A 25,947-nucleotide genomic window follows, 5' to 3' on the forward strand; every position below is an offset into this window, starting at 1 on the left:
CCCCTCCCTAAATTCTTAGGATCCCTTGCTTCTGTTTTCTATTTGCCTTTGATTACAGAAACTACATGAAATGTCTAGGCTCTGGAGTTCCCAAAGAAGAGTGGAAAGATCCTACCAGGGGCAGAATTAAATGCTGTCATCCTCTCTGTGACATCTCTTCCTTTTGCATCCCTAATCAAAACTGTATATAATAAACTTCCATGGAACTCACTTATTGGGTGCACACTGTATTTCAGACACCGTCTTTTGCTCATTTCATTATTTTGATGTCTAACCCTCCTACACACCTATAACATGTTGCTGTTCACATGTCCCAAAAGAGGAAAACAAAACTTACAGAGGATGTGATAAAAGGGACACTGAGAGAGAGCTGATTGATCGTCACCATCAGGCTGGGTCCTTGTGGTCTAGATTTGAGTCAAATGGTTAAGCAGAATTCTCTGTATAGTACTTGAAGTGAAATTCCCTTTTGGGACTAATCTGATGTCTGTCCTTGTGTCCTACCAAACACACAGCAGTGCAGCCCAACTTGATTTTTCTCAGCTCAGTCCAAATTTGCCCATGCTGTATCCTATCCCATCAATAATCAAACTACTTTCTGTGTCGACCTTCAAGGTTTAGTTGTTACTAACACTAGATCTGTTTTTCATGGAGACTTTGGGGACATACATCCCAATCTAAAGGAACAATGGTAAGTGTAAGTTTTAGGTAAGATGAGCCGGATTATGTTGAGATTTGGGGAACACTGAAGCCATGAGGACAGCAAGTTTCTCGGCACCTTTCAAACATCCCCATCCATTGTATTCAGGCAAATCCTGATCCTCATGCTTTTGGCTTATTTAGTGTATGTTCTCCTCTCCAACACTTTTTCATGTACTTCCTCTCATCAAAACCCAAATGGTAAAGCTCAGTCATTTTAAACTATATTTACTGTTGAGCAGACCAAAGCTCTCCCAGGGCTGACATCTTGTCCAAATTTTCCTGACTCGAGGAATAATTCCTTCCCTTCCCTCTTTTCTTATTGAAGTCAGCAAGTACTCAATTTGTATTAGAAGATGAAATTATTGGATGTTTAAATTTTGTTATTTTGTTGCACACTGAGGAGGATGGCTGGAGCAGGGTACTTTTGTGGGCTTAATGGCCAAGATGAGAGATGACCTAATGTCACCCTGGAGTCCATGGGAGTCTTGGAAGAGAAAACAGAGCAGAAAGGGTTGACCAGTGCAGGAGGCAGGGGCCATTGAACAGGACATTGTAAGAATGAGACTCACAAAATCATAACAAAACTTAAAAATATTATTGTACAACCAGAGACGCTCGAACTAGATCTAGAAAAAAAAATTCTGGCTAATATATAATTCAGAGATACTACTTTAGTTTGTGCCTCACGCTGCCGCAACAGAAAACTTGCTCCTTTTTATTTAGAGCCAGCATCCTGGAACAACAGTGGCACTTTCCCAGCATCTTCATCAATTTCTACAGTGTACTGACTATTGGGATGATTTTAATGAAGATGATTCTTATGTTGGCAACCCAATCAGACTTCTATGGGACAAGCAGAGAGTATGATTTGGGACAAATGCATCCCTGAACTGTTTTCTATTTTACATATATCATACTTATTTTCTTGGTAGAAAATAAAAATTAATTACTATTGTTGATACCTCACTCCTAAGAGGCCAGAAGCTAATGTGTTACCTTTCCACATGGTGTGATCTTTGGGCATCTCCCCTCACAGCACAAAAGACACACAGAGAACTTCAGTGGGTTCTTGAGTACAAAAGAGAAAGCTTGTGTTCTCTCATAGCTGTGTGTCTTCCTGTCCCCATCTTCTGGTGGCTCTCAGGCAATGGGCATAATAACTTCAGGGCACTAGCTTGCATTTGTAACCATGTTTCTGTTTTGTGATTGTGTGATTAAAGCCATGAAGATCAGGGCCAAGCATGTTTTGCTATGTATTTGAATTCCTTATGCTTGCAAAATGCTTTGACCATGGCTGTCCTTCAGTAAATAGATAACCCCAAACCACTCCATGAATAAGTACAGTTCACCTGGATGAGTATAATTTGTGAAATTTACACCTTTTTACTTCAAGTTAAATTTTCTAATGTCAATCTTTTGGTAAGAAAGAAAAAGACTAGATTAGATTAAATCTTCTGGCCATTTCAGTTAGACTAAAATTATGGTCCTGTTTTAAATTTATCTTTATCTTTTTAAAATATCTATTTGGTGGAAGTAAGGAGGGAAAGTAGTTTATTAATATTTTTATAAAAGAATACATAGAGACAGATTTACTTATGAAAACACATACCCTGACCAAAACAGAATTGATGCTTAAAAACTTGTCAAAATGTTTCCTCTTTATATGCATGTTACAGAGACTGTGAATGGTCTTCATGTTAATTACATAACCTCTCCTTCTATAGAAATTGGAGGGTTAGCAGGGTAGCAACATTTCCATAAAAACTATATTTTCCACTTAGTCTTCTTTACCACCAAGGAGTCAACCCTCTGGCCAGTAGGATGTGAGTAGCAGTTCTGTGTACAGATTCTGGGTCATATCTTCAGAAAGAAAGGAACCTGATCTTTGCTTTCCAGCACATTCCTGTGGACTGGAATATGGAGATGGTAGTGATTTATTCCTGACCATTGCTGAGAAATGGTTGAAAACATGATAGAAGATTCAAATTTTCGAATTTATGCACCAACCTGGACATAAGACAAAACCTCTGGAGAGAGAAATAAACTTCTTTATGCATAACATTTTTAATTGTCTGGGTTTAGGATTGAATCCAACTTAGTTTTTTTTTAAATTAATTTTATTTCTGCGTTATAATTATACAAAATGGGAATTCATTGTGATTCATTCCTAAATGATCATAATTTATCAGTTTATTTCCCCAGGAATTCCCCTTTTCCTTTCTTCTTCCCTCCCCCCTCGACCTTCCTCTTCCTCTACTGGTCTTCCTTCTAATTTCATGAGATTCCCCCACCCCCCACTTGCTTTTTTTTTTTTTCTCTTTAGATTCCACATATAAGAAAAAAAAACATGTAACACTTGACTTTCTGACTTTGGCTTATTTCACTAAATATAATGCTCTTAAATTCTACCCATTTTTTTTTTTTGCAAATGACATAATTTCACTTTTTATGGCTGAATATAACTCCACTCATGTTGATGGACACCTAGGCTGGATCCATACCTTGACAAACAGCTTTGAATTATTGTCAACTTGCTGTTAAATGCGATTATTCCTATTTGTCTCAGAATGCTCAACAGGGTTAACCGTGGTGAAGAGGAGCATTTTCAAAAGTTCCTCCAAGGGTGCTAATTTTGTAGGGTTTATGTATGGAATAGTGTCCAGAAACTGAAGCTATTCTAGTGATAATTAATCATCTTTCTTAGGATGACCTGCCTGCAATAACTCTGGGCAAGAGTTTCCTAATTTTTTGAAAAAGATATTTGACATAAAATACAGTTATTATTGAGTAAAAAAAAAAACAGTTTATTTTTAATTAACTTTTTAATTTTTATTTTTTTTTACTGAGATGGTTGAATTGTTCAGTATTACAATGACAGGAACAGGGAAATTAAATTAAAATGCACTCACTGTGAATGCCCTTCATGCAAGTCTGTTCTCCACTGTCCTTTGACCAATCCAGTTCTTCCCACTTTTTTTGCCTGTAGTTCCCAAGGAAAAGTGAAGAATGTGTTGGGAATGCAGCATCCTGAGATAAGGAATGCTGGCACAGGCCACACTATTCTAGTGCCCTCTTACAAACAGGACGTCCTTCAGTACTCTGGCCCAGCAAATCATGTTGTCCTGGGATATAAAACCTCAGAAATCTTGGTGGCTTATAACAAACATTTAGTTTTCAGGCTCATATGTTTGCAGGCCAGCTGGGGTGATTCTTCTGTCCAAACTGTGTTCAGGACTACTCCACAAATTTCTAATTTTGGGATTGGAGGCTCCCAGAGGCACTTTTTTTTTGAGTAGAGATTCTTCTTCTCCTTTTTTTTTTTTTTTTTAGTTTCTATTTTTCCATTTAGTTTTACATGACAATAGAATTCATTTTGACATAATTATAAAAGCATGGAGTATAATTTAGTTCCCAGTACTTCCCTTTCCCCTTCCTTTCTCCCTCCCCCTGTTCCCATCCTTCTATTCTACTCATTTTTTCTGCTAGTTTTATTATAATTTTTTTTTAAAAAAGAATCCCTCCCCCTGTTCCCATCCTGCTACTCTACTGATTTTTTTCTACTAGTTTTTTTTTTTATAATTTTTTTAAAAATTGGTGTCTTGTGGATGCACATAATGGCGAGATTCACTGTGGTGTATTCATTATGTACATAAGACAGTTAACATTTAAAGCTCTGATAAGACTTGGAACACAACACATAGACAAGCCCTTAGTAGACTAAGAAGCTGTACTCTGCCCCAAATGAGTGGATGTGCAATTCTACTACAGGGACAGAGAAAAATGCAGAACAACAATGAAGTATACCACAACAATATTTTAAAACAGGATTTTTGAATAAAATTGGTAAATTTTACATAAACATGTGGATTCTCAAATCTCTTTAAAAATTGAAAGACTTGGGGCTGGGGTTTGTAGCTCAGTAGTAGAGCGCTTGCCTAGCACATGTGAGGCACTGAGTTTGATTCTCAGCACCACATTAAAAAAATGAAATAAAGAGATTGTGTCCATCTACGATTAATATATATATATATATATATATATATATATATATATATATATATATATATATATTTTAAATGAAAGACTCATCAATTCTGATCCTATGAGCAAAGGTCAGGTGGACCCGATTTTGGCTTTCTGCCTTTAGTCAGGGGAGTTGTTTCAATTTGCTAGAACTTTTATCACCCAAGATTGCCTTTTGACAGCTCTCTTCACTCCTCATTATATCCTGGCTTCTGAAGGCCATCCAGTTTGTGACCTGTAGCATAGCAGGTAAGGTCAGAAAGCACATACACATCTCACATTTCAACTGGAAAGTACCAAGGAGCTATAAACATAGACAAATGGCCAAGGGAGAACCATGGGGTAGATTATTTTAGGCTAGTGGCAAGTCATTAAGATAGAATAGTTTGTAGCAAACTTTATTAATAATAAAGAGATAAAATTGAAGTTAAGTCCCAAAGCACAGGTAAAAGTTTGATATATAGCCAGAAGGGATATTCTAAGATGTGAACTGTGGATACCAAAGATTATGTGAAATAGAAGCAATGCCCTTAGTGCTAGTGCAGCAGCAATAATGGCCAAACCCAGGAAGATGTACTTACAGCCCATCTGCTTAGACTCAGATTATCATTCCTGATCTTATATGAATAAGAACTGAGTAAATTCCTCGGGGGAGAGACTCCTCGTCAAACTGTAGGAATAAAAGACAAAGGCGAGTTAAAACTTTTTACATCAGATGTGTTTTAAGAGTGGTTTTCAGAAGTTGAAATTTTTACATATCCCCTTTTATTATGGCTGACATTTCAATATTTCAAGAACTCTTAGGGAATATTTTGATTGTGTGAAAATTTTTCCTTCATTTTGCATGAAAGCAATTCTCAGACTTTTGTAGGGTTTTAAACCTGAAGAATTAAAAAAAATGTACTAATTCCTTCTGCCATGTTGAGTATGTATATTAGTTATTGCCACAAAACTGTGAAATAATTGTGTAACAATTCATCTACAAACTCATTGGACTGAAATGATAACATTTATTTTCACAGATTTGTGGATTGACAGAGGCGACTGAACTAGGTGGGTTTGGCTTGGTGGTGCTGGTGGTCTTGGTTACCTTTGCTTATGTCTTAACTTGCTGCAGTAGCCAGATCCAGGCTGGGTGGATTTTTTTTTTGTATGTTTCTTATTCTTCCCTGTGGATCAGGGAAGATGATTAATGGTGCTGATGGAGCTGGAAAAGGCAAAATTTCTGTTTTTAACATGTTTGCATCCATTGGCCAAAGCAAGTCACATGGCTCAGACTAGAGTTAAGATGGGAGTTTACTCTCTTTCCACAGAGGACTTTATAAAATTATAAAATGGTAAAGGGTGTTTACAGGAAACGCTAAAGAATTAGGAGCATTAATACAATGGATCACTTGGAGCAGATCAACTCTCATTCAACATGTGCACACAAGGCTGGAAAGATCAATAGTTTGGGAATTAAAGAACCCTGAAATCACAACTTGCCTCTACTTATTTGTTTGCTGAATTTTACCATCTTGAAAATGGGGATGGTAACACAACCTACTTTTAATGATACAATACCTGCTTTGTATGATTGCATGGAGTGCCTAGAATCTAGTCAGGATTTAGCAAATGCTAGATCTCTTCTTCTGCAATTACTTTTTCTCCTGAATTTTTCTCTCTTTATCTTGTTTTTGGGGCTATAGTTTAATACACTCATTTTATAATTTCTATCTTTAGAGAAAGATTCATCTGCTATTGTTTGGTGACTTGAATCAAACACTCATAGAACTTTTTTAATCTTATAGGAGGGAAACGGATGAACATATTCTAATGCTATCATACCTCCTCAGGAACAGTGCCTTCAATTATTTTCAAAACATGCTCATTGAAGCTCTCTAGGCATGAACATTTTTTTGACAGAACACAAGTGTAAGCTGGGTGAAGATAGATTTGTGATTTCTAATGAAAGTTATAAAACTAAAAATAAACATGGATTACAAACGCACTACAGTGATTTCTGAGCTTTCAGCAGAATGAATTCTAAAATAACAAGGGTGCTGCAGGCTGGCAATGCATGATGTGATGTGTTTGGAACCAAATTGACATTACGGATCTGTATGGAAACAAATGTGTTGTCAAGGTAGAACTGTCAAATTAAAAAAAAAGTTTTTAGGAAAAACACTTGCAGTACTAAAGAATAGAGGTCTTGGTTAGGAAAGGATGCAAATTTGTGTGGGTGAGTAAGAATGAAAGGTTGAGGCCAAATGAAAGTTCCATCAAGAGTGAAAAAAATTCCTGAAATACATGCCATGTTGTCTATTAGGATTATTAGGACAGTTTATCACATATTTCTTTCAAGGGGGCATGTCAGTATTTATTTTTAACAAGCTGAATGGAAGTGATATCATGACTTGTCATATTAGAAATGAAAATAATTCATGATGGTCTGTCTAAACTCGTCAGAAATTGAAGTGCATTTATGTGAATGGAGGAGGTCACCTGACTTTGATGGCAGTGTGACCACTGTCTGATTATAGTCAGGGTTAGCTCCTAAGTGGCCATTTTTGTAATGTCAAAGTTAAGAACAAGGATGAGAATAAGTCTACAGCAGCATTCAATTGAAAAGGGTCAGTATTAATCAATGTGCTTATATAACATTATACCAAACGGAAAGTTCTGGAATAGAATGGATTCAGAAAGCTCAGTCAGTTATATAAATTCTTAGTTTGTTTTAAACAAGGTACTGATGGTAAGGTCTGTCCTACCACTTCTACAGGCTTGTTTTGAATATCAAATGAAATAATATATAATGAGAAAGTAATTTTTTAAATGTTGAAGTGTGAAGGTGTAGCTCAGTAGAAGAGCAATTGTCTGGCATGCTTGAGGACCTGGGTTTGATCCCACTACACACACATATACATACGTGAACACAAACACAGTACAATAAAATATTTAAGTGCTGTACATATTTCTTTTAGCTGTCACAAAACACTTATTTTGAAGAACTCTTTCTTTTTTTAGGACCCTTTTGGTCTCGGAAGTTCCTTTGCTGTATTGGTTTTAATTCAACCAAATACCATATTTAAAAAGTATTAGGATTAGGCAACAAATGCTAATAACATTAACAGCATTCACTCTTTGTGAACTAATAGTAAGTTCCCAATAAGCAACGAAACAAGGAGGCTCATCACAGTGATAATTATAAATACTTACAATTATAAAACGCAAATATCTTTTAAATCCAAATTGTTCAATAATAAGAGGATATCTGAATAGATCACATTGCTGCCACAACATGGGCATTGTGATGATTTTTTTTAAGGCAATGACATGAGCATAGTGGAAATATTTAACAACCTGTATAGCACAGATTATAATGTATCAGCCATTATGCCATCCTGCTGGAGTAGAGTTCCGGAACTTTCTGACAGCATCACACATATTCCTCCAGCTGACAAAATTTGAGAAAGCCTACGGGTTGAAGCGAAGGCATGTTTGCTAGGGGCAAGTGGGGAGACCCAGTGCAGCAACCCTTCCCAAACACTGTGGAAATATATTAAAACTTTAGTAACTCACATGGTTGGACTGCATCTTCTAGCTGAACATCAGCTTACAAGTGAGTTCAAAAATGATGGGATTCAAAGCCATATGTGAAGAACTATCCCATTAAATTATGGGATTAAATTAAGTTATATGAAAAATGCTAACAATGGCATTATTCTTTATTTTTGTCCACAGATACTCCATGTGTTCTTTCAATAAGAAGATATTCATCTTTCTAATTCTGGAGAAATTATAGCATTTATTTGTTAAATTTACTAAATATCTCCTTGTCTTTATTTTCCTTTTCTTTTGCTTCTGGAATTTCTATTATCAACTTTTATTATATAGATATCAGAACTTATAATTCTTTTTTTTTTTTTTTTTTGAGAGCAGGTACTGTTTTATTAATGACCAGATTACAAAAATACCATGGTAGACACCTTAGTTCATCCTTCTAATAAGCCTGTTGATCTGGTCTTCCCTGTTGCCAGCATCTCCACCTTCTACAAAATGGGTGGTCTTTTTCTTCATTCCACCTCTTGGAGAAGACAATTTGAAGGGCCACAGGAAGTTATTTGCTTCTTTGAAGCGTTTTCCAACAGTGTAGATCTCATGAATCAGATCTTCCATGCAGATGATGCCATATTTACCAAGAGATCGAGCAATCAAAGCGTTATCTGTCAAGGCAATTCGTTTCTTATTGATTTTGCCATATCCACTTCATTCACTGATTTCAGGTTTGGGTACCCCCATGCAATGTAAGGTTCCACGATCCTCAGCATGTTAATTGAAGCCTTGTTGAGCTTAACGAAGGTGCCATTGAAGATCTGGCGAAGGCGAAGAAGTTGTAGCACCTTACGAACCTTTGGGCTCACACCATTGATACCTCTGATCCTGATAACAAATGCCAATTTGGGTTCTGCAGGTACATAGAAGTTGCCGGCTTTTCTTGCCATTCTAGCCATCCGAATCTCCGTTCTGTACATTTGCCTATATTCCTTGTGGTAATGCTTGGCTTTTTCATAGATTAGCTTCCTCCTTGCCTTTCGAAGCATCTTTTGGGCAAACTTCTTCCTCAGGCGCTTTACCTTCAGCTCTGCATAATTCCTTCGCTTTTTCTTAAGAGTTTCTGGCACAGCAGGAACCTTCTTTTTCTTCTCTTCTGCACCCTCCATGGTTCCAGCCGGAAAAAGAGCCAGAACTTATAATTCTATTTTTCATTTCTGCTTTTTGTTTTTAAATAGTTTTGCTTTATTTCTCTTTATTTGATCAAAGATAGTTTCTAGAATTCCTAAAAGAATTCACTAGGTCTTTCTTTATGTGTATTCATTTAAATATTTATCTTATCTTTTGTGATTTTAAAGAATTTAAATATAGTTTAAATTTAATATTTTTAATATTAATAAATTTTAGATTTTAATTAGTTTTGTTCTATACTCTTTATTTCTTCCTTTATTTTCTTTGGTGTATTTACCCTAATTATTTAAAATTTCTTGGACTATTTATTCTAATTATTTTATTTCCAGTGGTTCATTTTGACCGTTTTTGGGGAAGTGTTTGTACTCTTTAAATCACGCATTATTTTGGGTTGTAAGTCTATATTCTTCTAGGGTATTAGCAATTTTTTTCTGATAATATTCTTTGAGTACAGATAAAATTCTGTGAATTGAATATGAATTTCACATACAACTTTGTATCTCTAAGTATTAAGTTGCTAGACATGGAGTTTCTGGGCCAACAAGCATGTATGATATATAGACCACAAATTTATTAATATTAAAAAAATCAAATTTCAAGTTATATTTAAATTTTTTTAAAAATCACAAAAGATAAAATAAATATTTAAATTAATATACATAAAGAAAGACCTAATGAATTCTTTTAGGAATTCTAGAAACTGTCCTTGATCAAACGGGGAATGAGAAATAAAGCAAAACTGTTTCAAAAAAGAAAAAAAAGGAAAGAAGCATAAGTGAAAAATAGAATTATAAGTTCTGATATCTACATAATAGAAGTTGATAATAGGAATTCCAGGAGTTAACAGGAGGTGGTGAAAAACATCCCATAATATTCACAATTCCATAATTTGGGCCATTCTTCCCCTCTTATTTGAACAGTTTTCATATTTATGATATTTTTGTTTGTTTTGAGGAGCTGAAATTCTACACTCTTTGAAATACAAAGGGTTATTGTCTTCATAATTTCTTCATTTATTTTATGCTTACAAAGTATTTGTCACCCTTATTTCCAAAATTTTCTATAGCTATAATGAAAATATATTTAATCCTTTAATCTGCTTGGAATTTATTTTTGTGACACAATTAATTGATTGCAACCTTAGTAAGCAGTTGGATATTGATGGATAATTGAGGGTCCCTTTTAAATTGTTGCTCTTTCAAAACAGCAACAATTATATTTGTTATTCTCTAACAGCACATAATTAGAAAAGTTAACATGTGACCAGCATTTATAAGTATTCCTTCTTTTACACATTAAATATTCTGGGGGAAAAAGAATACAACCAAAATAGTACTTGGCGTCTTTGTGCTCTCAGATTGGCAAAAATGAAAACATTATGATAAATAATGTATTATGGAGTGGAAAAAGGAACATAATCAAGTCTCTTTTTGTCTATAAGTTAAACCTTTCAAATGAAGGAAAATTGGCAGTACCAACTGAAATTAGCAGTGCCAATTTATGTGTGCTAAAAAAAAAATCACACAAGAATTTTTTTAATTAAAGACTATTTTTAGGGCAATTTTAGGTTTACATAAAAATCGAACTGACAATACAGTTGCATATATCCCTTCTGTCCCTCTAGTTTCCCCTATTATTAGCTTGTTGCATTAGTGTGGTAATTTTGTTGCCATCAATGAATCCACACTGATAACACTATTATTAACTAAAGTGAAGAGTATACAATTAGAATTTATTTTGTGCTGTTCAATTCTATAGGCTTTGACAAATGGATGTTATAATCTGCCATTACAGCAGCATAGGGAATAGTTTTACTGCCCTAAAATTCCCCTGGCTCCACTTATCCATCTCTTCCTCCCTTCCCTCAATCTTCTAGCAACTATTGATCTTTTTGATGTCTCCAGGGCTTTGCCTTTTCCACAATGTTAGTTAGTTTGAATCATACACAGTGTAATGTTTTTCAGACTGGCTTATTTCATTTAGTAATATGTATTTAAGAATCTTCCATTTTTTTCATTATTTGAGCTTATTTCCTTTTTTGGTGACTAATATTCCATTGTATGAATATACTATATTTTGCTTATCCATTTGCTTGTTGAAGGATATCTTGATTGTTTATGGATTTTTAAAAAAATATTATCTGTTTTTTTAGATATACCTGACAATAAAGTGTATTTTGACATATTACATATACATGGAGTGTAACTTCCCATTCTTGTGGTTGTATATAATGTGGCGTTTCGCTGATCATATAATCATATATGAACATAGGAAAGTTATGTTTCATTAATTCCACTGTTTTTCCTATTCTATCCCCCCTCATTTCCTTCCTTCCCTTTGTCTAATCCAACAAACTTCTATTCTTCCTCCCCATCCCTCTAATTTTGTGTTAGCATTCACATATCAGAAAGAACATTTAACCTTTGGATTTTTAGGGATTGGTTTATTTCATTTAGCATGATAGTCTCCAGTTCCATCCATCTACCAGTAAATGCCATAATTTCATTCTAGTTTATGGATGAGTTATACTCCATTGTGTATATATACCACATTTTCTTTATCCATTCACCTGTTAAAGGGCACCTGGTTTGATTCTGTAGTTTAGCTGTTATGAATTGAGCTGCCATAAACATTGATGTGGCTTCATTACTGTAGTATGCTGATTTTAAGTCCTTTGGCTATATACTGAGGAGTGGGATAACTGGATCAAATTGTGATTCTAGTCCTAGTTTTTTTTTTTTTTTGAGGAATTTTCATACTGCTTTCCATAATGGTTGTACTAATTTGCAGTTCCATCAGCAATGTATGCATGTACCTTTTCCCCACATCTTGCTAACATCTGTTGTTATTTGTATTATGAATGATTCCATTCTGACTGGAGTGAGATGGAATCTCAGTGTAGTTTTGTTTTGTTTTGTTTTAAAAGAGAGAGAGAGAAAGAGAGAGAGAGAATTTTTTTTTAATATTTATTTTTCAGTTTTCGGCAGACACATCTTTGTTTTTTTGTATGTGGTGCTGAGGATCGAACCTGGTCTGCACTCATGCCAGGTGAGCGCGCTACCGCTTGAGCCACATCCCCAGCCCCTCAGTGTACTTTTAATTTGCGTTTCTCTAATTGCTAGAGAAGTTGAACATTTTTTTCACATATTGTTGACCTTTGTATTTCTTCCTCTGTGAAGTGTCTGTTCAGTTTCTTTGCTCATTTATTGATTGGATTATTTGTTTTTTTTTTTTTTGGTGTTAAGTTTTTTGAGTTCTTTATATATTCTGGAGATTAATATTCTATCTGATGTGCAGGTGGCAAAGATTTTCTCCCATTCTGTAGGTTCTCTCTCATGCTCTTGATTATTTCCTTTGCTGTGAAGAAATTTTTTAGTTTAATAGCATCTTATCTATTAATTCTTGATTTTACTTCCTGTGCTTTAGGAGTCTTTATTGAAGAAGTTGGTTGCTAAGCCAACATGATGGCAAGTTGGACCTATAGATATAGAGAAAGCAGTTATGAAATTCATTTGGAAAAATAAGAGGCCCAGAATAGTCAAAACAATTCTTAGTGAGAAAAGTAAAGCAGGAAGCATAACTAACATACTAGGCCTTAAATTATACTAAAAAACTATGGTAACAAAAAAGGCATGATATTGCCACAAAAACAAACACACAGACCAATGGTACAGAATAGAAGACATAGAGACAAACCCATATAAATACAGATATCTCATAATAGACAAGGGCACCACCAACAACATGCATTGGAGAAAATATAGGCTATTCAACAAATGGTGCTGGGAAAACTGGAAATCCATATGTAGCAGAATGAAGTTTAACCCTATCTCTCACCCTGCACAAAACTCAAAGTGGATCAAGGACCTAGGCAATAGACCAGAGACCCTGCTCCTACTAGAGGAAAATGTAGGCCTAACTTTCCATTTTGTCAGCTTAAGAATGGACTCCTTCAATGAGACTCAATATTTACTGTTTCCAGAATTGTTAGAATTTTAACCATTCTAAGCAAGAAGTAAAATCAAGAATCAATAAATAGGATGATATCAAATGAAAAAGTGTCTGTTTATAGATTTTTTGACAATGATGAATAGAAGTACCTTAAACGTTTGTGTGCAAGTTTTTATATGGATATAAATGTTCAACTCCTTTGGATAAAATTCCAAGAAGCATGACTTATGAATCATACAGTAAGACATCAGCATTGTAACATATAGCATTGTAAGAAACTGCCAAACTGTCTCACAAAGTGGCTAACTCATTCTGCATTTATACCAGCCATGACAGAAATTTCCTATTGCTCTACATTCTTGTCAATATTTACTGTTGCCAGAATTGTGAAAATTTTAAACATTCTAATAGCTGTGTGATGGTATCTTATTGTTGCTTTTATTTTCAGTTCCCTAATGAAATGTGATGCTGAACATCCTTTCATATTCTTATTTGTGGTCTATATATCATACATACTTGTTGGCCCAGAAACTCCAGGTCTAGCAACTTAATACTTAGAGATACAAAGATGTATGTGAAATTCATATTCAATGATGCTCAATAGTGAGTCATTTGTAATAGTCCAAGATTAGATCCTTCTTGATTTCTAAAAATATGGCACTTAATGAAGATGAAAAAATGTGATCACACCATGTATTCTTTTATGAAACATATGCAGAGCATATAGTTAACTAAAAAAATGAAGTCATAGAACAACATATAATAATATAATCCAATTTGTATTCAAAACTATGGGAATTGGAATAAAAATATCTGTATTAATGTAATAAAAATAAATCAATCTTGGTAGCCTCTAAAATGTTTTCCTTTAAAATGATTATATTAATTATTCAAGCTTAACACAGAGTACCATATTATTCTTACAAAAATGAGGTTGCCAGATAATCTTAAAAAACTATCAATAATTTTATAAGTTATCTCTTCACAATACTATACAGAACATCTCCCAAATATATGTATCTGTATTATTATAATAAGGTAAATAAAAAACCACATGACTTTTCCTCTACAATCTTACATGAGCCCCACCTGCATGTTAAGAACATTTATCTCAGAGCTGGGACTGTGGCTCAATGGTAGAGAGCCTGCCTAGCATGTGGGTTTGATCCCCAGCACCACATAAAAATAAGTAAATAAAAATATTATGTCCATCTACAACTAAATATATATATATATATATTTTTTTTTAAAAGAACTTTTATCTCTTGCTAGAATGTTTTGGAATTGTTAGTTGGTTGATTTATATCATGATCTAAAGAGAAACATTCCCTGTGTATATAGACCATATTTAAGTATGATATCTTAAAAAAAAACCTGAATATTTTTTGTACTAGTTTTCTGGGACTTCCATAGCAAAGTAGCCACAAAACTAATGAATCTGATCTAATTTTCTTATATACATACATGGATATACTACAATGAATCTCACCATCACGTATATTCAAAAGACACTAAGTAAAAACCAAAATAACAAGTAAAAGTAAATAGAAGAAAGATCAATAGAGTAGAGGGAAGGGATCAAGGGGAGGGAGAAGGGGAGGGGTAGAGGAAATACTGGGGACTGAATTAAAGCAAATTCCATGCTTTTATAATTAGGTCAAAATGAATCCCGTTGTCATGTATAACTAAATAGAACTAATAAAAATGAAAAACACTGAATGGCTTAAGACCATAAAAATTCATTGTTTTATAGTTCTGAAGGTTGGAAGTCTGAAATCAAAGTGTCAGCAGAACCATCATCCCACTGGAACTTTGGTCAATTCTAAGCTTCTGGTGCTTTTTCATCAGTCCTTGACATTCCTTGGCTTGCAGCTTTGGCATGTCCATGTTTGCTTCTATCACCACATGGTGTCCTCCCCTCCTGTATCTGCATCCCTGGGTCTCTTCTATTTTGGGGACTCCATTGACATTAGCCTCCTCCAATTTCAGGATGACCTCATCTTAACTTGATTATAACTGCAAGAACCTTATTTCCAAATAAGATCATATTTACCAGCACTGAGGGTTAGGAGTTCATGAAGTTTCTTTTTTTTGTGGGGGAGGATACAATTCGATCCATAATTAATGGATTTGAAAATAATATTATATTGTGGTTATAGTAGGGATTATATTGAGAATATAATCCCTACTATAAAATGTAAAATAAGTAGGTCATTATATACTGATGTAACAAAATGTTAGGATTTATTGCTCATAAGGGATAAAAAGATTGCAGACCAATTTGTAAACTATGATCCTGTGTACATACAAAAGCATCTGTTTTTATTCCTCCATAATTTATATATCTATCTCATCTTTACCCGTTTTTATATCTATACATAAATCATCTTATGAAGAACAATGTTTTTCATAAGGTTTGAAGTAAAATATTTTATAATATGAATATTATAATATATTTCTGGTATAGTTTTAAAACTACTTAACAAAAATAAAGACAAAACGAAATTTACTAAAGAAACACTGAGGGACACAGAGATGGGAAACTGTGTGTGGGGTGTGTATGTGTGTGTGTGTGTAGGGGAGAGAGAGAGAGAGAGAGAGAGAGAGAGAGAGAGAGAGAGAGAGAGAAATTAGCTTCACTGTCATTAACTTTAGCAATACAAATTATTTGTGGTTTCTGAGTTTTGCCTTCTTTTCTAAACCTACAAAAGTTGCTTGCTGCTTTTTCCTCGGTCACACAATTCACTTTATTCAGACAATAATTTTTAAAAGTGACTAAAGGAGCTCAAAGAAAGAAAATGAATAAAGTGATATGATCACTTGAGTTATATACGTGTAACTTGCCTTTGTGGAGACAAGATTTTTTTCAATAAAAGTGTAGGCAGATGGATCTCGCCAACGACCTGTGCAGATAAGATGAACTGGGTTTAAAAGAGCTGGCTGCAATATTAAGCTAAGAAAGCGGTGAAAAATCACGCAATACAGAGAGTAGTTTTTAAACCCAGGATTGGACGGCTCTGAGACCTTAAGGGTCAGTTTCTATGCTGGAAAGAGCATTGGAAAAGAGACTGTGAGCCCACATTTCCTTCATTTTATAGCAGAGACATCAAAAGGGGATAAAGTTTCAAGGGTGGAGTGTTGCTTCTGATGTCTCATGGTCAGCAGACTGACTGACATCCTGGCCAGTCACACCCATCTTAGGTGCTGTGTGGGATCTTAGGCAGAGCTAGAGGGGGAGGCGCACCCGCATCATGCGATCACTCCCTGACAGGGAGCCTGCAATGACAGTCTTTTCCCTCATTTGGCAACTGTTCACACACACAGTCCATGGATGGCTCATGACAGGTGGACAATGTTTGACAGGTGGCATTTAAATTACACTAAAGTTTTGGATCTCCATCATCCCCCATTTTATGTAAGCCTGCCTACCATCTGCTCCTTCTCTTTATCTCTTCCTCTGCTTGTTCCTTCTCTCTCAAGATGCCCAATTCTATTACATTTCAACTTTTTTTCCTTCTTTCATTTAAAAAATCCAAAAATCTTTTGGCTTTGAAATGCTATAGGAGAACAAAAGATTTTAAACTCTCTCATGTGTTTTTTGTTGTTTATCTTTTTATTGTAGAAAAATTCAACTATATATACAAAGTGAGAATGTGTAATAATGGTCATACATGTATCTCCATGTGTCTGTCAATCAACTTTAATAATTGCCAATATTTTGGTATTCTAATTTTATCTACCCCCTCATACATATACATCTTAATGTTTTTAGCTTTATTTTGGAGAATTCAAAGAAAATCTCAGATAGCATATATCTCAGTTGTAAATAGTTTTGTTTCTGGATCCCTTATAAGTTCTTAAATGTTGCTCCTTAGGATATTTTATCTAGTGGGCTGGAAGGTAAGACAGTAAAGAAAAGAATTAGTATTCAAGGGTACTCTCTCAAATATAAGATTTAACATCCTGGCAAAGACCCAAACATAAGATTAACATCTAGCAAAGCAGATAGGGAAAGTTAAATCCTGCGTGGCTGTTAGAAATATAGTTCTTAGAAGGCGGTAGCCCTGGCTGAGTGATGCTGAAATGCTGAAGTAGCTGAGGCAGAGTGTAGAGGAAGCAAAAACACTGCGGGAGTTTAGCATTCTGGGTGATCACGGTGTGAGGTCAGAAGACCCACCAGAGGATTATGCTGCACAAGAGGATTTGATACCAGAAGGAGGCAAGAATAAAGGAACAACAGGCTTGGAAGGTTGCCCAATTTAATGTTGTGATGCCTTTGAACAGTCATTTTTTTCCCTTGTTGAGCTAATTGTCAGATGAAAAAACAGTGAATTTAGGGGTGGTCAGGTCAAAATGATGAACCCTATCATGGCAAGTGTCTACTACACTATAAAAATATCTCGATTTCTTCCCATTTACTCGGACTGTTGTATATTGAATGCTGGGGAAATGAAGAAGTAAAAATATTTTAAAGACTATTGGACACAGAATCTGACCAACAGACATTGATATCCAGACATGTGAAGTGTCATTCTGACTTCCCTGATAGAGTAGAGACTTGTGGGAGCTGGGTAATCAATGGAGTGCTGCCGAATGCCGGCCTCACCATGGACACATTTCTTGTCACTGAGTGTCTAATGGCAATTGATAACCCTCACCTTGAGTTTCTGGCTTGTGGCTTAAGAGTGAATACGATGGGTGAGCTGGGGTTGTAGCTCAGTGGTAGAGCATTTGCCTAGCATGCGTGAGGCACTGGGTTCCATCCTCAGCACCACATAACAATAAATAAATAAAATAAAGGCATTTTGTCCATCCACAACTACAAAAAAAAAAAAAAAAAAAAAAAAAAAGAGTGAATAAGATGGGGAAGAACAAATATTAGATTCTGAAACAGCCTCAGGCCCCAGATACTAGGTATGAAACAGTCCTGAGGGGGGCAGTATGTGGAAATTAGTGTTAAAAGATACATGATGGTGGCTCCTATAATATTCATCAAATTAGGGGCTGGGGTTATGGCTCAGCAGTAGAGCGCTTGCCTAGCATGTGTGAGGCACTGGGTTCGATTCTCAGCACTTCATATAAGAAAATAAATAAAGGTCTATTAACAACTAAAAAAAGTTTTAAAAATTCATCAAATTAGCCAGTCCGTCCCCTGTAGAAATCACATGAATGCTTAAGAATTGCTATAAATGTACTTCAGTGTCATCCAAGCAGTAGTCTCAACTGTAGCTGTCATGCGAGATATGTCATGGACAGAGCAAAGTAATAATGCCTCAGTTACATTATTTGTAATGTAGCCCTTTATTTGGCAAATATACTCTTTTCCATTTTTAATAGGAGAGAAATAGTTTGCATCCCATGTGGATCATTGATTTACAGTTTGGCCTTGCACCTGGACCACTTGGATATCCCACATAACCCACACTGATCCATTATACTTACCATGCTGATTGGGCAAGACAAGCAAATGGTAACTAGTCTGCTAGAGGCCTTGGTATTGCAGAGAATGGGAGATAACACCTTCTGGAAATTCAGGGACCTGACTGTTCAGAGAAGTTTTTAGGGGTGAAATTGGGGGTGTGTCAGGATATCCCTTCCACAATTTAAAAATTTTAAATTCTGCAAATTAAAGGACACATTTTTGTGCAATGTCTGTTGGTTTTCTTTAGGTTCCAGAGACAGCATGTTCTCAACCCAACAACTGTACTCTGGCCTACACATAGTAACAAAAGGGCTGCCAGCTTTGACACACTCACCTTTGCCCTTTGTGCCATGTGATTTACCATCACTGTGGTATTGGAAGTGTCTGAGGTGAAATAAAAAGATTCATTATGGAATTTATAGTGAGCACCAATAGAAGAATTAAAATGCAGGCCTCTGGTGTTTGGAGAAAGGCCATGTCAGTAAAGAATTATATGCATTTTGAGAGACAGCTCCTGTACTGAATCCTGGTAGAATATATTTGATCACAGGTACCAAGTGACTATCTCAAGTGACCATGCATCTCTATTTCTAATTATAACCTGGATTTGATCAGACCTGTTGAATCATAAGGTCAGAAAGACCTAGCAGCAGTCTAAGACAGAAGTGCTATGTCCAGATTTGGGACTGTAGAAATCAAAATGATGCATCCAGAATTAAGAACATGAGGTTGCTTTTATACAATGGGCATGGAGAGCAATAGTGTTGCTTTTACTACTCTTTTACCCAATGAGAGTTGTGAATGCACAAATGCAGCAACAGTGTTGTGAGAAGAGTGTGATTACCAGGATCTCAGACCTTTCTGAACTAGGGTGTGGTTAGTATTACCAGGTAGGCACAAAAACTTGCAGATATGATAACTGAGGTGAGGGGCATTGAGAATAGATGCAGAATTAGGGAGACAATGAGCACCACCTGCAGCTCTACAGTTTGTCTTAGTAAGTTTCCTCTGTTGTTTCCCTCAGTAAGCGAGGCCCAAAAGAAGTTGCTATGGGTCTATGTAGCATAAAGAGTAGACAGTGATATCTATGAGACAGGTTGCTCAGACATGTCTTTAAGAGAGAATCTGCTGCAAGGAGTGTGACAGCCCCCCATCTGCTTTGGGAGCTGCTACTGCATTCAACCCAAGGTCATTTTTTACTTAGGCTGCTTCCAGATGATGAGTAGGCATGTCCTGGCCACTAGGACCTTTTCTGTCCAATGCACCACCTTTGCTCTGGGGCTCCACATGGACCTGGCTGAGACTTCCCTAGCACTGTATTGCATTCTGAGGCTCTTTCTCCTTGGTCCACCTTCCCTTTTAGTTTTTTTTTTTTTTTCCACTGGTGTCAGGTAGAACTTCAATGTGGTTAGAGACTCCCTGTAGACTTCTGTTTCCTCTTCCTTTTCCTTGATGCCTTCTATCTCACAGCCTATCCTGGTGCCTGCTTTCTGTAGGACCCAAAATGATACATTATATTTTGCTTTGTATTTAACGTAATTACTGGCATATTCATGTTTTTACTATCTTGTTGTTTGTCTCCGATTTGCCCTGTTCTTAATTCCTTCTTGTTCTTTTGACTTCCTTTAAATTATATTTTTAATCATTACAAGATCCCTTTTATTAACTTCTTGTTTTTTTGTTTTGTTTTGTTTTAATATTGTTTAGTTAATACAAATCTAGGGATTACAATCTGCATTCCTGAGTTATTAAAATCCAATATGAATCAATACATTTACCACATTCCAGAAAATGCTAGGACCTTAATGCAATTTAACTCCATTGAGCCTCTTCTCAAATCGTGTCATTCTGCTTTCATAAATTTAATTTTCCCTCTCATAATGTCTTCATATTGTATTTTAATTCTCATGGAAACATCTCCCTACACATATTGTCTCTGTAGTCAGTATTCAGCACACATTAGCCTTTCCACTTGCATTACTTCTATCTAGATAATAATTTTCGTTATTTTAGCACAGATGTGATAATGACAAAATCTCTCAGTTTGTGTTTCCTTTAAAGTATTTTTAATTTCTTTTATTTTTGAAAAGTGTTTTTGATGAATATAGAATTTATATTAGTAAATGCTTTCTTTTTGCTCCTTAAAATTATCATAGTATTGTCTTTGCCTTCTATTATGTCTGTTTAAAGTCAACTGGGGGCTAATTGTTGATCGTTTGAAGATTCTTTCGTTTTCTTAATGAGTTTCAAGATTATTTTTATGTTTAGTTATTAACTATTTGACATTAATGGACCTATATATGGTCTAATTCAGCATTATTTCTAAGTCTTAGCTATAGAAGGTTCAGTTAATCCATGAATTATTTATGAGGAACTATGTTTTTTGTGTGGTTCCTGAACTCAAATTTTTGCCACCTCATGAATTGATACTCATGAAGCTCTTCACAGCTGCTATTTTCAGAGTGGCTTCACTAGAAGAAGAGCTTACTACTCTGGACCTCACTCTCTGGAACTTGTACCACACATTCTCACTCACTTGATAGTTTTCTGATGCTTCTGTACCAAGTTCTAAAAAAATTACCTAGATTTTTGTAGTTGCTCTCAGTTCGAAGGTTAGTGTGGAAAACTCTGTTGCCAGGTACAGAAAAGGTACCCAGAGTGATGTACACACTGATAATGTCAATCCATATAATAAAATGCATGGTGAAGATTTAATATGTTCTGTTCTAGTGTACGCTTAGTATTTTCTTTCTGATGACTTCTGTCTTTCTTTAAGTCATGAAAATTAGCAGCCATGTTTCCAATTCTTTAATTTTAGAACAATTATGAGTTATATTTTGGAACTTCTTGAACTGTTGTATATATCTCTATATCTTCAAATGCTTTTTTTCTTTCTTTATTCTCTTTTGTGCTGAGTACATACTTAGCTAATATCCTCCCATTCACAAATTCTCTCACTAGTTGGTTCTTATTCTGTCACTCATTTTGGTGATTGTATTTTTCATTTTTGTGATTTCAGTTTTCCCTCAGCTCTGCTTATCCTTGATCCATATTTTCCTGTCTTTGTTCCATAAGTATTGAATTCAGGAGAAGGCAGGGAAGCTCATAGTCCAGCATTTGGCACCATTTTATTTTGTCTTGAGATGTTTTCTGATTTCAAACTCAGGAAACTGAGAAGCTAAACCAACTTTCTGTGAATTAATGGGAACCAGGTAAAAATTGCAGTTCCTCCCTTTATTTCTTTCAGTGAGTTGTTGTATTAAATGAATCAGTGCACTTTGGAAGTGACGTAGGCATTCAGTGCATTTCAGCTGCCATTATTTTGTTGCCATTGTTGTATTTCTTCTCATCTTCCTCCCATCTATGAAGATTTTCAAGTCTTTCTGAGAAGAATGTTTTGCTATTATTTCAAAGTTATCTCTCTCTCTCTCTCTCTCTCTCTCTCTCTCTCTCTCTCTCTCTCGCCTTATGGCATTCACTGTTCTTGTGTTCCTAGGCATGTTCATCTTGTGTAGAATTTATTATATGTTTATGCATGCTTGTATGTGTTTTCTCTTTCTCTTGCCATGTGCATAACTGTAGGTTAGTATTTTACTATTGCATTTACACACTATGATGGAATTCTCAGCTTGGAATCAGACCTTATTTTGTTAGCATGGGTATTTCATTCTGCAAGAATATTAATTATTTCTTAAGCTAGCAGATTAGCTGAACCCAAGTTTAGGATCTGCTGCTCTTTAGTTAGCAGTGTTCTTTTTATAAAGGTTTTGGTTACAGCAAAGTCACCATTAGATTCATGCTACAAAACTGACCCTGGTTGTCTAAAATATGTGTGACATTTTATGTTGTAACTAAGCACATAGAGAAACTGATCACCTACATGTTTGTTCTGATTCTATCCTGAAACTCAGTAGGTTTATAGAGTTCAGCACACCTTGATTTGCCTTCTGGGTCATGAATATTTGGCTAACTTTTAAGAACAAATAAAATTTAAAAATATTTGTGCAATTTTTAAAAAATTTATAATAAAGATTTATTTATAATAAAGATGTCTATGAACACATCATATCACTTTGACTAGAATTATTATTACTACTATCATCAGTACTAATAGTACTAACAGTAGAAATAGTAATGGCAATTATTGTAGTATTGGCTCACTTTAAGATTGTTATTCCTTAGAATTCTGATATTTTTTTCAGATGAACTGTTATAAAGCCTGTATTTGATTTTCTACATGCACAATAGCATTTTTGTTGTACATTCATATACTTTTCCAAGCAGAAGGGGGAAACTAGAACATTCTTACAGTCATTAAAAGCTATATTTATAACAAACTATATAACAGTCAAGTCATAACAGGTATCTTGAGAACAAGAAAAATTAGTTATGAAAAGTTTGAAAATTCAATGCAAAAGTGATAATAAAACTTAAAATTTTAACTTGATAACAACAGTTTTGTGGGTCATATACTTGTGAGATATTTCATTGTTATTTAATTGCTTCATACATTCCTTAATTGATTCAATTTTCGTCCTTTTAGTAAATACATTTTTAAAAATTAAGCATGTAAAAGACATCCAGGCATTTTGTCAAAGGCGCACTATGCTGATGCCCTGGCAGATTTGGTTCTATATTAACACACTTAGAAATTACAAAGCTGGCAAGAAGCATCTAATTTGAAAGGCTTCCCAGTGAAACACACACAATTAAACATTTTCTTTGATCATTAAGCAATTTAGTAAAATAGCTACAAAGTAGTTCTTTTCACATCATTTTTTGTTGTTGTTGTTGTTGAATACTCATATGCTGATGTATCCCTGGCAGCTTCTACTTTGTGATTCTTCTCTTCCTCTTTCTGTTGTCTCTTCCCTGGGTGATGAGGTTGAGGATTCAATCTCAAGGGAACAATAAATGCATCAGGCAAGCTAATCCAATTAATTTATTTGGATTTTAGTTGTAAAAGGTTGGATTAATCATAATCCCTGGACCACATTTCTCATCATTAGTTTAGGCATGGCCCTCTGTTAGATTTCTGTTTGCTTATGGAATCAAATTTAGACTTCTATTTTGAATACAGATATGCATGGAATTACAAACACGTTGCCATTTTCAATATGAGGCAGAGCAGAAGGAGGGTTCTCAGACAGGACTCATCTATTTTTTTGTTTATGTTTAAAGGCAAAATAATGTATTACTAAGAACATTTGCATTTACTTAGCGGCAGTTGGTAAACTGTATATAAACTTATTTTAAGTGGCCAGAAAAGTCACTGAAATAGTTTAAAAAATTGAATCAGAGTGTCTTTAGATGGTATGTACACTGCAGTTTCATCAAAAGAGCCTCTTCCCCATTCCCGTTCCCTATGATCACACAACTTCATCTTCACCATCTTATATTTCCTGGCTCTGAAAGCATTTGCATTGGCCACCCATATGGTAAACCACAAAATTAACATTTGACCACTCTTGGAAAGTGGAATCCTAACCAAACATTTTTCTGTGCATTGTTTGTATAATACAGACAGACAAAATAGTGCTGAATAGAATTTCTAAAGGAAAGTTGATTTAGTATGGTAGAGAGCACTGGAGTAAGAGTCAGGATCCTTAGATTCTAAAGTTCTTGTTTTGCCACTATTTGGTGATTATAAGGAAAACTCTGAATTTAAATGGGATTCTCCTTACCATCCTGTCTCATTTCATTCCACCCAGAATTCTGAGACTTAATTTTTGGTGTCTGTCTTTTTCCAATCAATTACATCAAATCTACCAGCAAGTCCTGCAGATCCTACCTTTAACACGCCTCTTAAATCTAGCTATTTCTCTCTTCTGGGTAGTTCTTGCATGACCAAACCTTACTTTCAATCTAATACCTCACTCTTATGTGATGTAGCTGCAGTGGTATTATTTCCTCCTCTTTTTCCTCCTCCTTTAAAACAAAAACAGAAACAAAACAAAACAAACAAACAAACAAACAAAAACCCAAAAAACTTCTTGAACATAATAATCACAGCTATTTTAATGTCCTATCTCTCAACTCCAATATCTGAGTCATATGAAAATCTGCGTATATTATTATAATTTTGGGGGGTTATTGGTTATATAACCATTTTGTGGTCCTATTTACATGCTTAGTAATTTTTGATTAAATATCAAGCACTATACATTTAGAAAAAAAAGTAATAGCTCCAGTTGACATTATTCTCCACCAGAAAACTTTCACCCTTTCCTGACTAAGCAGATTGAGGTAGAGTCTACTGCCTGAGGTGGGCTGAGGCAGGATTTCAGTTACTACTAGGCCACTGTGTTCATCCATGGTGAGACATAATACAACTTTCACTCTAATTTAAAAAATATTTTTTTCTTTTTTAGCAGGTTTTTCAAGAAATAATTTAAAAATCATAAACCTTGCCTGTTTTAAGTGTACAGTGCTCTTTAGTATATTTTCAGAGCTGTGCAGTCATCACTATGATCTCATTTTAGAACATTCCACGAGGTGTTTGAATTGGTTCTTTAGCTTTCTACCTTATGTGGCTTCAGAATTGGCAGATGTCTTGAGGAAGACTTCTGCTATGCTGATGTCCCATAAGTCCCCATTTTTATCACACTACCTACCCTCCAGGAATGTCTCATTGTTGGTGATGCAGATTGAATGTTCAGCCTCCAGATGTGCTGATAACCCCATATTGGCAAATGCCTCTGTGAAAAATGTGGCTGGATGTTGCCAGGGTCAGTCATTTCAGCAATCCCCCAAGGACTGAATTCTTACTTGTTCCTTTCCTCTCAGATCTTCTGCTATTCAGCACCTGGAAACTGTGGCAAATACTTGTCTGTTTTTCTGAGGCTTGGGTTTAATGTTTTAGCCTTCTGTTTGGCATCTTTGAAATCTATGTCAGTGTTTGGGGGAGAACATGCCCCTGTGCCTGAGGCCCTTCACTTCTCCCATTTTATCACTGGAATCCTATATAACCAAAACAGCCCCGTGGTTTCTCTGGCCCCCAGCAGTGGCTCACTACCTGTGCCTGATTCACAGCCACTTCATGTGCCCCCAGAGACTATGGCAGACCCTCAGCTCACCTCTCCAAGGTTCTTTCTCTGAACTGTTATCTCCTTCAGTCCCATTGC

At 35.4% G+C, this 25,947-nt stretch overlaps 1 pseudogene; it reads right to left on the reverse strand.

The window, feature by feature from the left end:
• Positions 1-8,667: 8,667 nt before the first annotated feature.
• LOC114093462 (large ribosomal subunit protein uL30 pseudogene) lies at positions 8,668-9,428 on the reverse strand (annotated as a pseudogene).
• Between the last annotated feature and the right edge of the window lie 16,519 nt (positions 9,429-25,947).

Source organism: Marmota flaviventris, chromosome 5, assembly GCF_047511675.1.
Source record: "Marmota flaviventris isolate mMarFla1 chromosome 5, mMarFla1.hap1, whole genome shotgun sequence".
In the NCBI taxonomy this organism is placed as follows: domain Eukaryota; kingdom Metazoa; phylum Chordata; class Mammalia; order Rodentia; family Sciuridae; genus Marmota; species Marmota flaviventris.